This window comes from Tursiops truncatus, chromosome 3 (assembly GCF_011762595.2).
Source record: "Tursiops truncatus isolate mTurTru1 chromosome 3, mTurTru1.mat.Y, whole genome shotgun sequence".
NCBI classification, from domain to species: domain Eukaryota; kingdom Metazoa; phylum Chordata; class Mammalia; order Artiodactyla; family Delphinidae; genus Tursiops; species Tursiops truncatus.
The window spans coordinates 97,085,024-97,100,400 of record NC_047036.1 but is presented as its reverse complement, the minus strand read 5'-3'; the positions used below and the strand labels follow the sequence as shown (position 1 = coordinate 97,100,400).

The following is a 15,377-nucleotide window of genomic DNA, read 5'->3' as shown; positions in this document are numbered from 1 at the left end:
TTTGTTTTTATCTTTAATTTCTTTCATCAATGTTTTATAGTTTTCAGTGTGTAAGTCTTTCATGTCCTTAGTTAAATTTATTCTTAAGTGTCTTGTTCTTTTCAGTGCTATTGTAATGAGATTAGTTCCCTAATTTCCTTTTCAGGTAGTTCATTGTTAGTGTATAGAAATGTAACTAGTTTTTGTATATTGTTTTTGTATCCTGCAACTTTACTAAATTTGCTTATTATTTGTAGCAGTTTTTTATGGAGTCTTTATTTTCTATAAGTAAGATCATGTCATATGCAAACAGGACAGTATTACTTTTCTTTTCTCATTAAATGGCTTTTATTTCTTTTTCTTGCCTAATTTTTCTGGCCAGGAGTATATTGACTAGAAGTGGTGAGAATGAGCATCCTTGCTTTATCCCTGATCTTAGAGGAGAAGCATTCAGTTTTTTTACTCTCAACTGCAATGTTGGTTGTGGCCTTCTCGTATATAGCCTTTAATACGTTGAGGTGATCTCCTTCTATTCCTAGTTTGTTGAAAGCTTTTATCATGAAAGGGTGTTGAATTTGCCAAATGCTTTTCCTACCTCTTTTGAGATGATACATGATTTTTATCTTTTATTCTGTTAATGTGTATCATGCCAACTGATTTTCATATGTTCAACCATCCTTGCATCTTAGGGTTAATGTGTAATAGTCTTTTAATTTGGTGTTGAATTCAGCTTCCTAGTATTTTGTTGAGATTTTTTACATCTATATTCATCATGGGTATTGGCCAGTAGTTTTCTTTTTTTATGGTATCTTTATTGGGCTTTAGTGTCAGGGTAATTCTATTCTCATAAAATAAGTTTGGGAGCATTCCCTTTTTCTTTTCAACATTTTGGAGGAGTTTGAGAAGGTTTGGCATTAGTTCTTTAAATGTGTGGTAAAATTCATCAGTGAAGCCATCTGGTCCTGGGCTTTGCTTTGGGGAGGTTTTCAATTACTGATTCAATCTCTTTACTAGTAATTGGTCTTTTCAGATTTTCTGTTGCATCATGATTCAGTCTTGTTAGGTTGTATGTTTCTAAAAATTCATTTCTTTACGTTGTATAATTTGGTGCATAATTTTTCATAGTAGTCTTTGTATTTTTGTATTATTTGTTGTAATGTCTCCTCTTTCATTTATAATTTTATTTGAGTTCTCTTTTTTCTTGGTTCAAATATAGGTAAAGATTTGTGTATTTTGGTTATCTTTTAAAAAAATCAGCTCTTGCTTTAATCTTTTCTGTTGTCTTCTTAGTTTCTGTTTAATTTATTTCCATTCTGATCTTTGTTATTTCCTTCCTTCTAACAACTTTGGGCTTTGTTTGTTCCTCTTTTTCTAGTTTCCTGAGGCATAAAGTTAGGTTGTCTATTTGAACCCTTTCTTTTTTCTTTTTTTCTTTTTTTAACATCTTCATTGGGGTATAATTGCTTTACAATGGTGTGTTAGTTTCTGCTTTATAACAAAGTGAATCAGTTATACATATACATATGTTCCCATATCTCTTCCCTCTTGCATCTCCCTCCCTCCCACCCTCCCTATCCCACCCCTCCAGGCGGTCACAAAGCACTGAGCCGATATCCCTGTACCATGCGGCTGCTTCCCACTAGCTATCTACCTTACGTTTGATAGTGTATATATGTCCATGCCTCTCTCTCGCCCTGTCACAGCTCACCCTTCCCCCTCCCCATATCCTCAAGTCCGTTCTCCAGTAGGTCTGTGTCTTTATTCCTGTCTTACCCCTAGGTTCTTCATGACATTTTTTTTCTTAAATTCCATGTATATGTGTTAGCATACGGTATTTGTCTTTCTCTTTCTGACTTACTTCACTCTGTATGACAGACTCTAGGTCTATCCACCTCATTACAAATAGCTCAATTTCGTTTCTTTTTATGGCTGAGTAATATTCCATTGTATATATGTGCCACATCTTCTTTATCCATTCATCCAATGATGGACACTTAGGTTGTTTCCATCTCCAGGCTATTGTAAATAGAGCTGCAATGAACATTTTGGTACATGACTCTTTTGAATTTTGGTTTTCTCAGGGTATATGCCCAGTAGTGGGATTACTGGGTCATATGTTACTTCTATTTGTAGTTTGTTAAGGAACTTCCATACTGTTCTCCATAGTGGGTGAATCAATTCACATTCCCACCAACAGTGCAAGAGGGTTCCCTTTTCTCCACACCCTCTCCAGCATTTATTGTTTCTAGATTTTTTGGTGATGGCCATTCTGACTGATGTGAGATGATATCTCATTGTAGTTTTGATTTGCATTTCTCTAATGATTAATGATGTTGAGCTTTCTTTCAGTTGTTTGTTGGCAATCTGTATATCTTCTTTGGAGAAATGTCTGTTTAGGTCTTCTGTCCATTTTTGGATTGGGTTGTTTGTTTTTTTGATATTGAGCTGCATGAGCTGCTTGTAAATTTTGGAAATTAATCCTTTGTCAGTTGCTTCATTTGCAAAAATTTTCTCCAATTCTGAGGGTTGTCTTTTGGTCTTGTTTATGGTTTCCTTTGCTGTGCAAAAGCTTTGAAGTTTCATTAGGTCCCATTTGTTTATTTTTGTTTTTATTTCCATTTCTCTAGGAGGTGGGTCAAAAAGGATCTTGCTGTGATTTATGTCATAGAGTGTTCTGCCTAGGTTTTCCTCTAAGAGATTGATAGTCTCTGGCCTTACATTTAGGTCTTTAATCCATTTTGAGCTTATTTTTGTGTATGGTGTTAGGGAGTGATCTAATCTCACACTTTTACATGTACCTGTCCAGTTTTCCGAGCACCACTTAGTGAAGAGACTGTCCTTTCTCCACTGTACATTCCTGCCATCTTTATCAAAGATAAGGTGTCAATATGTGCATGGGTTTATCTCTGGGCTTTCTATCCAGTTCCATTGATCTATCTTTCTGTTTTTGTGCCAGCACCATACTGTCTTGAATACTGTAGCTTTGTAATATAGTCTGAAGTCAGGGAGCCTGATTCCTCCAGCTCCATTTTTTGTTCTCAAGATTGCTTTGGCTATTCGGGGTCTTTTGTGTTTCCATACAAATTGTGAAATTTTTTGTTCTAGTTCTGTGAAAAATGCCATTGGTAGTTTGATAGGGATTGCATTGAATCTATAGATTGCTTTGGGTAGTAGAGTCATTTTCACAATGTTGATTCTTCCAATCCAAGAACATGGTATATCTCTCCATCTATTTGTATCATCTTTAATTCCTTTCATCAGTGTCTTATAATTTTCTGCATACAGGTCTTTTGTCTCCTTAGGTAGGTTTATTCCTAGATATTTTATTCTTTTTGTTGCAATGGTAAATGGGAGTGTTTTCTTGATTTCACTTTCAGATTTTTCATCATTGGTATATAGGAATGCCAGAGATTTCTGTGCATTAATTTTGTATCCTGCTACTTTACCAAATTCATTGATTAGCTCTAGTAGTTTTCTGGTAGCATCTTTAGGATTCTCTATGTATAGTATCATGTCATCTGCAAACAGTGACAGCTTTACTTCTTCTTTTCCGATTTGGATTCCTTTTATTTCCTTTTCTTCTCTGATTGCTATGGCTAAAACTTCCAAACCTATGTTGAATAAGAGTGGTGAGAGTGGGCAACCTTGTCTTGTTCCTGATGTTAGTGGAAATGCTTTTAGTTTTTCACCATTGAGGATGATGTTGGCTGTGGGCTTGTCATATATGGCCTTTATTATGTTGAGGAAAGTTCCCTCTATGCCTACTTTCTGCAGGGTTTTTATCATAAATGGGTGTTGAATTTTGTCAAAAGCTTTCTCTGCATCTATTGAGATGATCATATGGTTTTTCTCCTTCAATTTGTTAATGTGGTTTATCACATTGATAGATTTGCGTATATTAAAGAATCCTTGCATTCCTGGAATAAACCCCACTTGATCATGGTGTATGATCCTTTTAATGTGCTGTTGGATTCTGTTTGCTAGTATTTTGTTGAGGATTTTTGCATCTATGTTCATCAGCGATATTGGCCTGTAGTTTTCTTTCTTTGTGACATCCTTGTCTGGTTTTGGTATCAAGGTGATGGTAGCCTCGTAGAAGGAATTTGGGAGTGTTCCTCCCTCTGCTATATTTTGGAAGAGTTTGAGGATAGGTGTTAGCTCTTCTCTAAATGTTTGATAGAATTCGCCTGTGAAGCCATCTGGTCATGGGCTTTTGTTTGTTGGAAGATTTTTAATCACAGTTTCAATTTCAGTGCTTGTGATTGGTCTGTTCATATTTTCTATTTCTTCCTGATTCAGTCTTGGCAGGTTGTGCATTTCTAAGAATTTGTCCATTTCTTCCAGATTGTCCATTTTATTGGCATAGAGTTGCTTGTAGTAATCTCTCATGATGTTTTGTATTTCTGCAGTGTCAGTTGTTACTTCTCCTGTTTCATTTCTAATTCTATTCATTTGAGTCTTCTCCCTTTTTTTCTTGATGAGTCTGGCTAATGGTTTATCTATTTTGTTTATCTTCTCAAAGAAGCAGCTTTTAGTTTTATTGATCTTTGCTATTGTTTCCTTCATTTCTTTTTCATTTATTTCTGATCTGATTTTTATGATTTCTTTCCTTCTGCTAACTTTGGGGTTTTTTTGTTCTTCTTTCTCTAATTGCTTTAGGTGCAAGGTTAGGGTGTTTATTCGAGATATTTCTTGCTTCTTATGGTGGGCTTGTACTGCTATAAACTTCCTTCTTAGCACTGCTTTTGCTGCATGCCATAGGTTTTGGGTCATTGTGTCTCCATTGTCATTTGTTTCTAGGTATTTTTTTATTTCCTCTTTGATTTCTTCAGTGATCACTTCGTTATTAAGTAGTGTATTGTTTAGCCTCCATGTGTTTGTATTTTTTACAGATCTTTTCCTGTAATTGATATCTAGTCTCATGGTGTTGTGGTCAGAAAAGATACTTGATACAATTTCAATTTTCTTAAATTTACCAAGGATTGATTTGTGACCCAAGATATGATCTATCCTGGAGAATGTTCAATGAGCACTTGAGAAAAATGTGTACTCTGTTGTTTTTGGATGGATTGTCCTATAAATATCAATTAAGTCCATCTTGTTTAATGTATCATTTAAAGCTTGTGTTTCCTTATTTATTTTCATTTTGGATGATCTGTCCATTGGTGAAAGTGGGGTGTTGAAGTCCCCTACTATGAATGTGTTACTGTCGATTTCCCCTTTTATGGCTGTTAGTTTTTGCCTTATGTATTGAGGTGCTCCTATGTTGGGTGCATAAATATTTACAATTGTTATATCTTCTTCTTGGATCGATCCCTTGATCATTATGTAGTGTCCTTCTTTGTCTCTTGTAATAGTTTTTATTTTAATGTCAATTTTGTCTGATATGAGAATTGCTACTCCAGCTTTCTTTTGGTTTCCATTTGCATGGAATATCTTTTTCCATCCCCTTACTTTCAGTCTGTATGTATCTCTAGGTCTGAAGTGGGTCTCTTGTAGACAGCATATATATGGGTCTTGTTTTTGTATCCATTCAGCCAATCTGTGTCTTTTGGTGGGAGCATTTAGTCCATTTACATTTTAGGTAATTATCGATATGTATTTTCCTATTCCCATTTTCTAAATTGTTTTGGGTTTGTTATTATAGGTCTTTTCCTTCTCTTGTGTTTCTTGTCTAGAGAAGTGCCTTTAGCATTTGTTGTAAAGCTGGTTTGGTGGTGCTGAACTCTCTCAGCTTTTGCTTGTCTGTAAAGGTTTTAATTTCTCCATCAAATCTGAATGAGATCCTTGCTGGGTAGAGTAATCTTGGTTGTAGATTTTTCTCCTTCATTACTTTAAATATGTCCTGCCAGTCCCTTCTGGCTTGCAGAGTTTCTGCTGAAAGATCAGCTGTTAACCTTATGGGGATTCCCTTGTGTGTTACTTGTTGTTTTTCCCTTGCTGCTTTTAATATATTTTCTTTGTATTTAATTTTTGACAGTTTGATTAATATATGTCTTGGCATGTTTCTCCTTGGATTTATCCTGTATGGGACTCTCTGTGCTTCCTGGACTTGATTAACTATTTCCTTTCCCATATTGGGGAAGTTTTCAACTATAATCTCTTCAGATATTTTCTCAGTCCCTTTCTTTTCCTCTTCTTCTTCTGGAACCCCTATAATTTGAATGTTGGTGTGTTTAATGTTGTCCCAGAGGTCTCTGAGACTGTCCTCAGTTCTTTTCATTCTTTTCTCTTTATTCTGCTCTGCAGTAGTTATTTCCACTATTTTATCTTCCAGGTCCCTTATCCGTTCTTCTGCCTCAGTTATTCTGCTATTGATCCAATCTAGAGTATTTTTATTTTCATTTATTGTGTTGTTCATCATTGCTTGTTTCATGTTTAGTTTTTCTAGTTCCATGTTAAATGTTTCTTGCTTTTTCTCTATTCTATTTCCAAGATTTTGGATCATCTTAACTATCATCATTCTGAATTCTTTTTCAGGTTGACTGCCTGTTTCCTCTTCATTTGTTAGGTCTGGTGGGTTTTTATCTTGGTCCTTCATCTGCTGTGTGTTTTTCTGTCTTCTCATTTTGCTTGTCTTACTGTGTTTGGTGTCTCCTTTTTGCAGGCTGCAGGTTCATAGTTCCCCTTGTTTTTTGTTTCTGTCCCCAGTGGCTAAAGTTGGTTCAGTGGGTTGTGTATGCTTCCTGTTAGAGGGGACTAGTGCCTGTGTTCTGGTGGATGAAGCTGGATCTTGTCTTTCTGGTGGGCAGGTCCACGACTTAGTATGATTTTAAGCAGCCTCTCTTCTAATGGGTGGGGTTGTGTTCCTGTCTTGCTAGTTGTTTGGCATAGGGTGTCCAGCACTGTAGCTTTCTGGTCATTGAGTGAAGCTGGGTGCTGGTGTTGAGGTGGAGATCTCTGGTAGATTTTCGCCGTTTGATATTATGTGGAGCTGGGAGGTCTCTTGTGGACCAGTGTCCTGCAGTTGGCTCTCCCACCTCAGAGGCACAGCACTGACTCCTGGTTGAAGCACCAAGAGCCTTTCATCCACATCGCTCAGAATAAAAGGGAGAAAAAGTAGAAAGAAAGAAAGAAGCAAGAGAGTAAAATAAAATAAAACAAAGTAAGATAATACAAAGTTATTAAAATAAAACATTATTATTAAGAAGAAGATTTTTGAAAAGCAAAAAAAACAACAAAAAACAGACGGATAGAAGCCTAGGACAAATGGTGAAAGCAAAGCTATACAGACAAGATCTCACACAGAAGCATACACATACACACTCACAAAAAGAGGAAAAGGGGAAAAAGTAGTAAATCTTGCTCTCAAAGTCCGCCCCCTTAATTTCGGATGATTCGTTGTGTATTCATGTATTCCACAGATGCAGGGTACATCAAGTTGATTGTGGGGATTTAATCCTCTGCTCCTGAGGCTGCTGGGAGGGATTTCCCTTTCTCCTCTTTGTTTGCACAGCTCCCGGGGCTCAGCTTTGGATTTGGCCCTGCCTCTGCGTGTAGGTCACCAGAGGGTGTCTGTTCTTCGCTCAGACAGGACGGGGTTAAAGGAGCAGCTGACTCTGGGGCTCTGGCTCACTCAAGCTGCGGGGAAGGAGGTGTGCAGATGCGCGGCGAGTGTGCGGTGGCAAAGGCCGGTGGGACGTTGCACCAACCTGAGGCGCGCTGTGCGTTCTCCCGGGAAAGTTGTCTCTGGATCCCGGGACCCTGGCAGTGGCGGGCTGAAGCGGGGTGTGGATAGTGACCTGTGCTGGCACACAGGCTTCTTGGTGGCTGCAGCAGCAGCCTTAGCATCTCATGCCCGTCTCTGGGGTCCGCGCTGTTAGCCGCGGCTCGCGCCAATCTCTGGAGCTCCTTTAAGCGGCTCTGTGAATCCCCTCTCCTCGGCACCAAGAAACAAAGAGGTAAGAAAAAGTCTCTTGCCTCTTCGGCAGGTCCAGACTTTTCCCCGGACTCCCTCCCGGCTAGCCGTGATCCGCCAACCCCCTGCAGGCTGTGTTCATGTTGCCAACACCAGTCCTCTCCCTGTGCTCTGACTGAAGCCGGAGCCTCAGCTCCCAGCCCCGCCCGCCCCGGCGGGTGAGCAGACAAACCTCTCGCGCTGGTGAGTGCCGGTCGGCCCTGATCCTCTGTGCGGGAATCTCTCTCCTTTGCCCTCCGCTCCCCTGTTGCTGTGCTCTCCTCCGCGGCCTCGAAGCTTCCCCCCTTCGCCACCCGCAGTGTCAGCCCGCGAAGGGGCTTCCTAGTGTGTGGAAACCTTTCCTCCTTCAGAGCTCCCTCCCACTGGTGCCGGTCCTGTCCCTATCCTTTTGTCTCTGTTTATTCTTTTTTCTTTTGCCCTACCCAGGTACGTGGGGGGGTTTCTTGCCTTTTGGGAGGTCTGAGGTCTTCTGCCAGCGTTCAGTCGGTGTTCTGTAGGAGTTGTTCCATGTGTAGATGTATTTCTGGTGTATCTGTGGGGAGGAAGGTGATCTCCACATCTTACTCTTCTGCCGTCTTCCCCCTCTCTCCCTCTCCGTTCTTAATAGCGCTGTTTCTCTTAAAGTGTATTTTATTTGATATTAATATAGGTAGTCCGGTTTTATTTTGGTTACTATTTCCCTGATAGGTCTTTTTCTATTGTTTCCCCCCAATATTTGTATGTCCTTTGCTTTTGGTGTGTTACTTACAAGCAGCATTTATCTGTCTTCAACCTTTAATTTTCCAATTTAGTATATTTATATTGATTTTAATTGTTGATATACTTGGGCCTATTTTTACCTACTTTACCAGTTTATTATTTAAGTTTGTTCCTTTTCCTGTGTCTTTTTCACTCTATTACTTTTATGATTTGAGTTGATATTTAAACCTCTCTCCAAGTAAGACAGGAGTTTAGCACTTTCTCTATCAATGGATTTTCCACCCCTAAACCCAAATCAGTGCCTCTCCTCCCCTCTCTTAACACCCACCCCAAGCCTTCTACATATAGACACATAAACAATAGTTAAAAATAAACTTTGTTTTTCTGGAGATTTCAGGGTTTTTTTTTGAACTTCAATCTCTATTTCTTTCAGGGTTGATGATCTTGGCCAAAGGATCCAACAGTTTTACTAGATTTACATCTTATCAGAATTGAAACCCTGTTTTTTAGAGTTGGTATGTATTATATAGCTTTTTTACTTCTAATTTGTGTACTCTTGCATAGCTGATTCCCTGAGGTTATTTGTGCCACAGTTAAGTAAAATTGGAATTATAACCAGTGTATTTTGTGTTTTGCTTTACATGAGGCACTTTGGATAGAGGGTACAAGTTGTCTAACTTTTTCTTCTTGTTGAAGGGGGTGGGTGTTAAACTTATTGTAAACTTTTTTTTAAAGGTTAAAATTTAAAATTTATTTCCTCATAATTTTTAAAATAGCTGATCTTTATTTCAGATGTTGGAGAGATAGGCCAATTTGGATGTAGGAATTCCTATCAACTCTCACCATTTGGAGAAATATTTACAGTTACTCAAGACCATTGGTATAGTTTAGATTCACAGCCCTTCTTAGGTCATTTTTGTTCACCAGTTCTGTAACACATTTAGTAAGCACTGGCATGGGCTTTTTTCAATATCATAACAATATTGAGGTGTTGACCTCCATTACTTTGTTGAATTTTCCACTTTCATTATCTGGTACTCAACCCTGTGGATCCTAAAATATGATTTTGTCTGCCCTTTAAGACACTTTTGTCTAGAGTGAACTCATTTTATTACCTTATCTCACAACTGATATTTTAAACTGAGTTTTCTGTTATGTCTGTTTATTAAGCAAATATTACCGCCACAGAAACTAAGTTACCCTAATAGTGTTTGGATTGCAGATTCTTAAAATTCTTTCAGTCAGAAAATATTTACTGAGAATATGCCATGTGTCAGACTTTGCCCTGGTAGTGGAAGATTTAATGATAAATAAGTCCAACTATTCCTGCCTTTTTAAAGACATATGCCTAAGAAACCGAGTTAATACCCTATGAGATTCAGACTTTGAATTTCAACTTTTGTTAATTTAGTATGAATATTTACTACACAGGAATAAGAATTTTAAAGTCTTTAAGATTCTCATATTCTCCCTCCCTGTGGGCATATCAGTGTAATCAGCAGGTAGCTGGTGTGCATGGATTCAGAAGACGGACTTTTCCAGTGGATGTGTATTACAGCAGGGATTGTCCTATAAATTGCTCTTTTTTCCTTTTTTGGTTTTTGAACAAGAATGTGAGAATAATCATTGTCACAATCCTCTCAATCAATCCTCTCAATCAATGGAGAAATCTCTCAAATGGAGATCAATCCTCTCAAATGGAGAAACTCTTTCTTTAAATATCAAATCAGGTGGTAACCCAGTCTTACTGGCTTTGGGACCAATTTTCTTCATTAAATTTGTATCTGAATTTGTTTTGATTTTTTTGTTATTAGTTGGTTTTAAACAGAAGTTGAACTCTCAGTAGGGCATTCTCATTCCTATTTTCTAGATTTTGTTTTTTTTTGGAGGAGGGATGGAACCTTACTATACATACCAAGTACACATAATTAACTTTTTTTGCATTATTTCAAAAGTGCTAGTAATTTTACACTTAATTCACAATAAATCTCTTTCAAATAGAATTGTAATTTTAATTTATTTTGAATTACTTTGGTATTTTTAATTTAGTTTTGTCTTTGAATTTTAGATAAATGGATAGAATGCTCCCTGTAGTGAACTTCAGGTATGCAAGTGTTCTGATAAAGTATTTGCAAATGGAACATTTTAATACATGGATTATAATTCATAGTTTATTCCTTTCCATACATTCATGCCAGAAACTACATAAATATATAGGATATTTGGGTTTTTTAAAATTTTTATTGAAATATAGTTGATTTATAATGTTGTATTAGTTTCAGGTATACAGCAAAGTGAAGATATATGTAAATATATATATATATATAAAATATATATCTATTACAGTTTGTTTTCCATTATAGGTTATTACAAGATATTGAATACAGGTCTCTGGGTTATACAGTAGGCCCCTGTTGGTTATCTATTTTATATATAGTAGTGTGTATATATTAATCCCAAACTCCCAATTTATTGCTCCCCACCACTTTCCCCTTGGTAACCATAAGTTTGTTTTCTACGTCTGTGTAGATCTTTGATATGACCAGGCTCTTGCTTATAGGACAGATGTAATCCAACTTGTTGTATGAATATCCTGGCTAGTATTAGAACCTGAAAATAAATATTAACTTAAGAAAATGCACATTAACTAAGGCTTGGAGAACTGCAGTGAAAATCAATCTTAGGAACATTCTGTCATTATTTCAGTTTTTTGTGCTCAATCTTGATTTCACTGTTCCTTACCTGAACAGTGCTATATTTGTGTTCCTTAGGTTTGTGTCATTTTAGAAAAATGGGTGGACCAGAACACAAGGACATAAAATTGGATTGTAACCATAACATGATATTTCTGTCATGTTATCTGTTTGTAGTTAAGAATCCATATGAACACCTTTGGTATAGAAAAAATGATGTTTTGTTTTACTCTGCTGAAATCAAGGGCTGAACTGTTCAGGAAGACAGAGTTGGTGGTATTGTCAGAGGCTGCTCTGTGTGGGTGAAAAGCCTGATTTATTAACTGAAATTAAGTCCTAAAGAACACATGAAAGCAGACATAGTGGAACCAAAATCTATCAAGATTTAATAGCTAAGCTCATGAATTTCCAAAGTAACCTGTGGATAAAAGTTTAATTTTTTTTTCAAAAAAGGGACTTACTGTGTACTTCTAACTTTAATAGTGGATCAAAAGGAAAAATGGTTTTTCTCTGCATGAGTGAAATGGGTAAAAGCAAGTTATGGAATTTGGTATAATGGAAAATTTTATGAAAGGAATGAAATTGAGATTGGTATCCCTCATTGGCAGTTTGCAGAGAGTTTGTACAGAAGAGAAACAAAGCAGAATGAAAGAAACCAGTAGAGTTCTCCTTAGACACATCAGAATGGTAAAGAAGCAAAACAGTGTGGACAATGCTAGGAAGCTGCACAGAACTTCTGCATCTTTTTCTGCACTAATGCAACCTAGACTTTCAGAGCCTCAGTTTTTACCTACCTTCTCTACTGATGTTTTATTGGTAAACCATGTTCTTAAATTCAGTTTAAATGTATCTCTTGGTCAAAACCTGTAACCAGAACAGAGATTGATGCCATGAAATGCAGAGAAGGATTGGGAGAAAACCTATCACAAATTGCAGGCCTGTGTTTCAATCCAGATAGTCTAAGGGTAGAGTGAATTCTAAAGTTTGCACTTGCAAGATCAAGATGACTGAGACTTGAAAGCAAACATCCTCCCCATTTGCCTTTATCTGCTTTATGTGAAAATACCCAAATTGACAGTGAAATGACTGTCCTGAGAAACATACTGTGTGTGTGTGTGTGTTTGCCTGTGTTGTGGTAGATTGGTGAAAATAAAATTGAGAAAGAGGGAAAGAGCTTAAATGTTTATCTTTTGATACATACCTGCCTATTTTCAGGAAGAATATAGTGTATGTCCCATTTAAATGCTAGCGAGACAGGTTGTGTGATTAGGGTTTACACAGAGAGATTTGTATGTGAAAGCTTTGCACTGTACAAGATTCTTTAATTAAAATAGCCCCTTAGGGGGAGACCTTCAAGATGGTGGAGGAGTAGGACGCGGAGATCACCTTCTTCCCCACAGATGCATCAGAAATACATCTACACGTGGAACAACTCCTACAGAACACCCACTGAACGCTGGCAGAAGACCTCAGACCTCCCAAAAGGCAAGAAACTCCCCACGTACCTGGGTAGGGCAAAAGAAAAAAGAAAAAACAGAGACAAAAGAATAGGGACGGGACCTGCACCAGTGGGAGGAAGCTGTGAAGGAGGAAAGGTTTCCACACACTAGGAAGCCCCTTCGCGGGCGGAGACTGCAGGTGGCGGACGCGGGGAGCTTCGGAGCCACGGAAGAGAGCACAGCCACTGGGGTGCGGAGGGCAAAGTGGAGAGATTCCCACACAGAGTATCGGTGCCGACCGGCACTCACCAGCCTGAGAGACTTGTCTGCTCACCCGCCGGGGCAGGCGGGGTTGGGAGCTGAGGCTCGGGCTTCGGAGCTTAGATCCCAGGGAAAGGACTGGGGTTGGTGGCGTGAACACAGCCTGAAGGGGTTAGTGTGCCACGGCTAGCCGGGAGGGAGTCCGGGTAAAGTCTGGAGGTGCCGAAGAGACAAGAAACTTTTTCTTCCCTCTTTGTTTCCTGGTGTGCGAGGAGAGGGGATTCAGAGCGCCGCTTAAAGGAGCTCCAGAGACTGGCGTGAGCCGCGGCTATCAGCGTGGACCCCAGAGACGGGCATGAGACGCTAAGGCTGCTGCTGCAGCCACCAAGAAGCCTGTGTGCAAGCACAGACAGGTCGCTATCCACACCTCCTCTCCCAGGAGCCTGTGTAGCCCGCCACTGCCAGGGTCCCGTGATCCAGGGACAGCTTCCCTGGGAGAACACACGGCGCACCTCAGGCTGTTGCAACATCACTCCGGCCTCTGACGCTGCAGGCTCGCCCCGCATTCCATACCCAGCCCTCCCCCCCTACCTGAGTGAGCCAGAGCCCCCTAATCAGCTGCTCCTTTAACCCCCTCCTGTCTGGGTGGGGAACAGACGTCCTCAGGTAACCTACATGCAGAAGCAGGGCCAATCCAAAGCTGAACCTCAGGAGTTGTGCAAACAAAGAAGACAAAGGGAAGTTTCTCCCAGCAGCCTCAGGAGCAGCGGATTAAATCTCCACAGTCAACTTGATGTACCCTGCATCTGTGGAATACCTGAAGAGACAACGGATCATCCCAAAATTGAGGCAGTGGACTTCGGGAGCAAATGTAGACTTGGGGTTTGCTGTATGTGACTGAATGGTTATTGGTTTATCTTAGTTTAGTATTTAGAGTTTATTATCATTGCTGGATTTGTTTATTGATTTGGTTGCTCTCTTCCTTTTTGTTATATATATATTTCTTTTCCTTTTTCACTTTTCGTGAGTGTATATATGTATGCTTCTTTGTGTGATTTTGTCTGTATAGCTTTGCTTTTACCATTTGTCCTAGTGTTTTGTCTGTCCTTTTTTTTTTAATATAGTTTTTAGCACTTGTTATCATTTGTGGATTTATTTTTTTGTTTGGTTGTTCTCTTTTTTCTTTTTTTAAATTATTTTTTATTTTCAATAATTTTTAATTTTTTTTATTTTAATAATTTTCTTTCTCTCCTTTCTTTCTCTATTTCTTTATTTCTCTTGTTCTCTTTTTCTTTCTCTCTCTCTCTTTTTCTCTTTCTTTCTCTCTCTCTCTCTCTCTCTTTTCTGCTGAGCTGTGTGGCTGACAGGGTCGTGATGCTCCGGCCAGGTGTCAGGCCTGTGCCTCTGAGGTGGGAGAGCCAAGTTCAGGACATTGGTCCACCAGACACCTCTCAGCTCCATATAATATGAAAAGGCAAAAGCTTTCCCAGAGGTCTCCATCTCAAGGCTCCACTCAACAACCAGCAAGCTACAGTGCTGGACACCCTGTTCAAAGCAACCAGTAAGACAGGAACACAACCCCACTCATTAGCAGAGAGGATGCCTAAAATCGTAATAAGGTCACAGACACCCTAAAACACACCAATGGACACGACCTGCCTACCAGAAAGACAAGATCCAGCCTCATCCACCAGAACACAGGCACTAGTCCCCTCCACCAGGAAGCCTATGAACCCACTGAACAAACCTTAGCCACTGGGGGAAGACACCAAAAACAACGGAAACTACGAACCTGCAGCCTGCAAAAAGGAGACCCCAAACAGAGTAAGTTAAGCAAAATGAGAAGACAGAAAAACACACAGCAGATGAAGGAGCAAGGTAAAAACCCTCCAGACTAAACAAATGAAGGGGAAATAGGCAGTCTACCTGAAAATGAATTCAGAGTAATGATGGTAAAGATGATCCAAAATCTTGGAATTAGAACAGAGAAAGTACAAGAAATGTTTAACAAAGACCTTGAATAACTAAAGAGCAAAATGATAAACAACACAATAAATGAAATTAAAAATTCTCTAGAAGGAATCAATACCAGAATAACTGAGGCAGAAGAACGGATAACTGACCTGGAAGATAAAATCGTGGAAATAACTACTGCAGAGCAGAATAAAGAAAAATGAATGAAAAGAATTGAAGACAGTCTCAGAGACCTCTGGGAAACATTAAGTGCATCAACATTTGAATTATAGAGAACCCAGAAGAAGAAGAGAAAAAGAAAGGGACTGAGAAAATACTTGAAGAGATTATAGTTGAAAACTTCCCTAATATGGGAAAGGAAATAGTCAAGTCCAGGAAGTGCAGAGAGTCCCATACAGGATAAATCTAAGGAGA

General features: G+C 38.9%; 1 long non-coding RNA gene across 1 annotated transcript in view; it reads left to right on the top strand.

The window, feature by feature from the left end:
* The window catches only part of LOC141278211 (uncharacterized), a 700,570-nt gene that overhangs the window by 43,654 nt on the left and 641,539 nt on the right, over positions 1 to 15,377 (top strand). The window contains exons 2-3 of the long non-coding RNA XR_012330558.1: positions 7,911 to 8,080; positions 9,030 to 9,111. This is a non-coding gene — a long non-coding RNA (uncharacterized lncRNA). The remainder of the gene's footprint in view (positions 1 to 7,910; positions 8,081 to 9,029; positions 9,112 to 15,377) is intronic.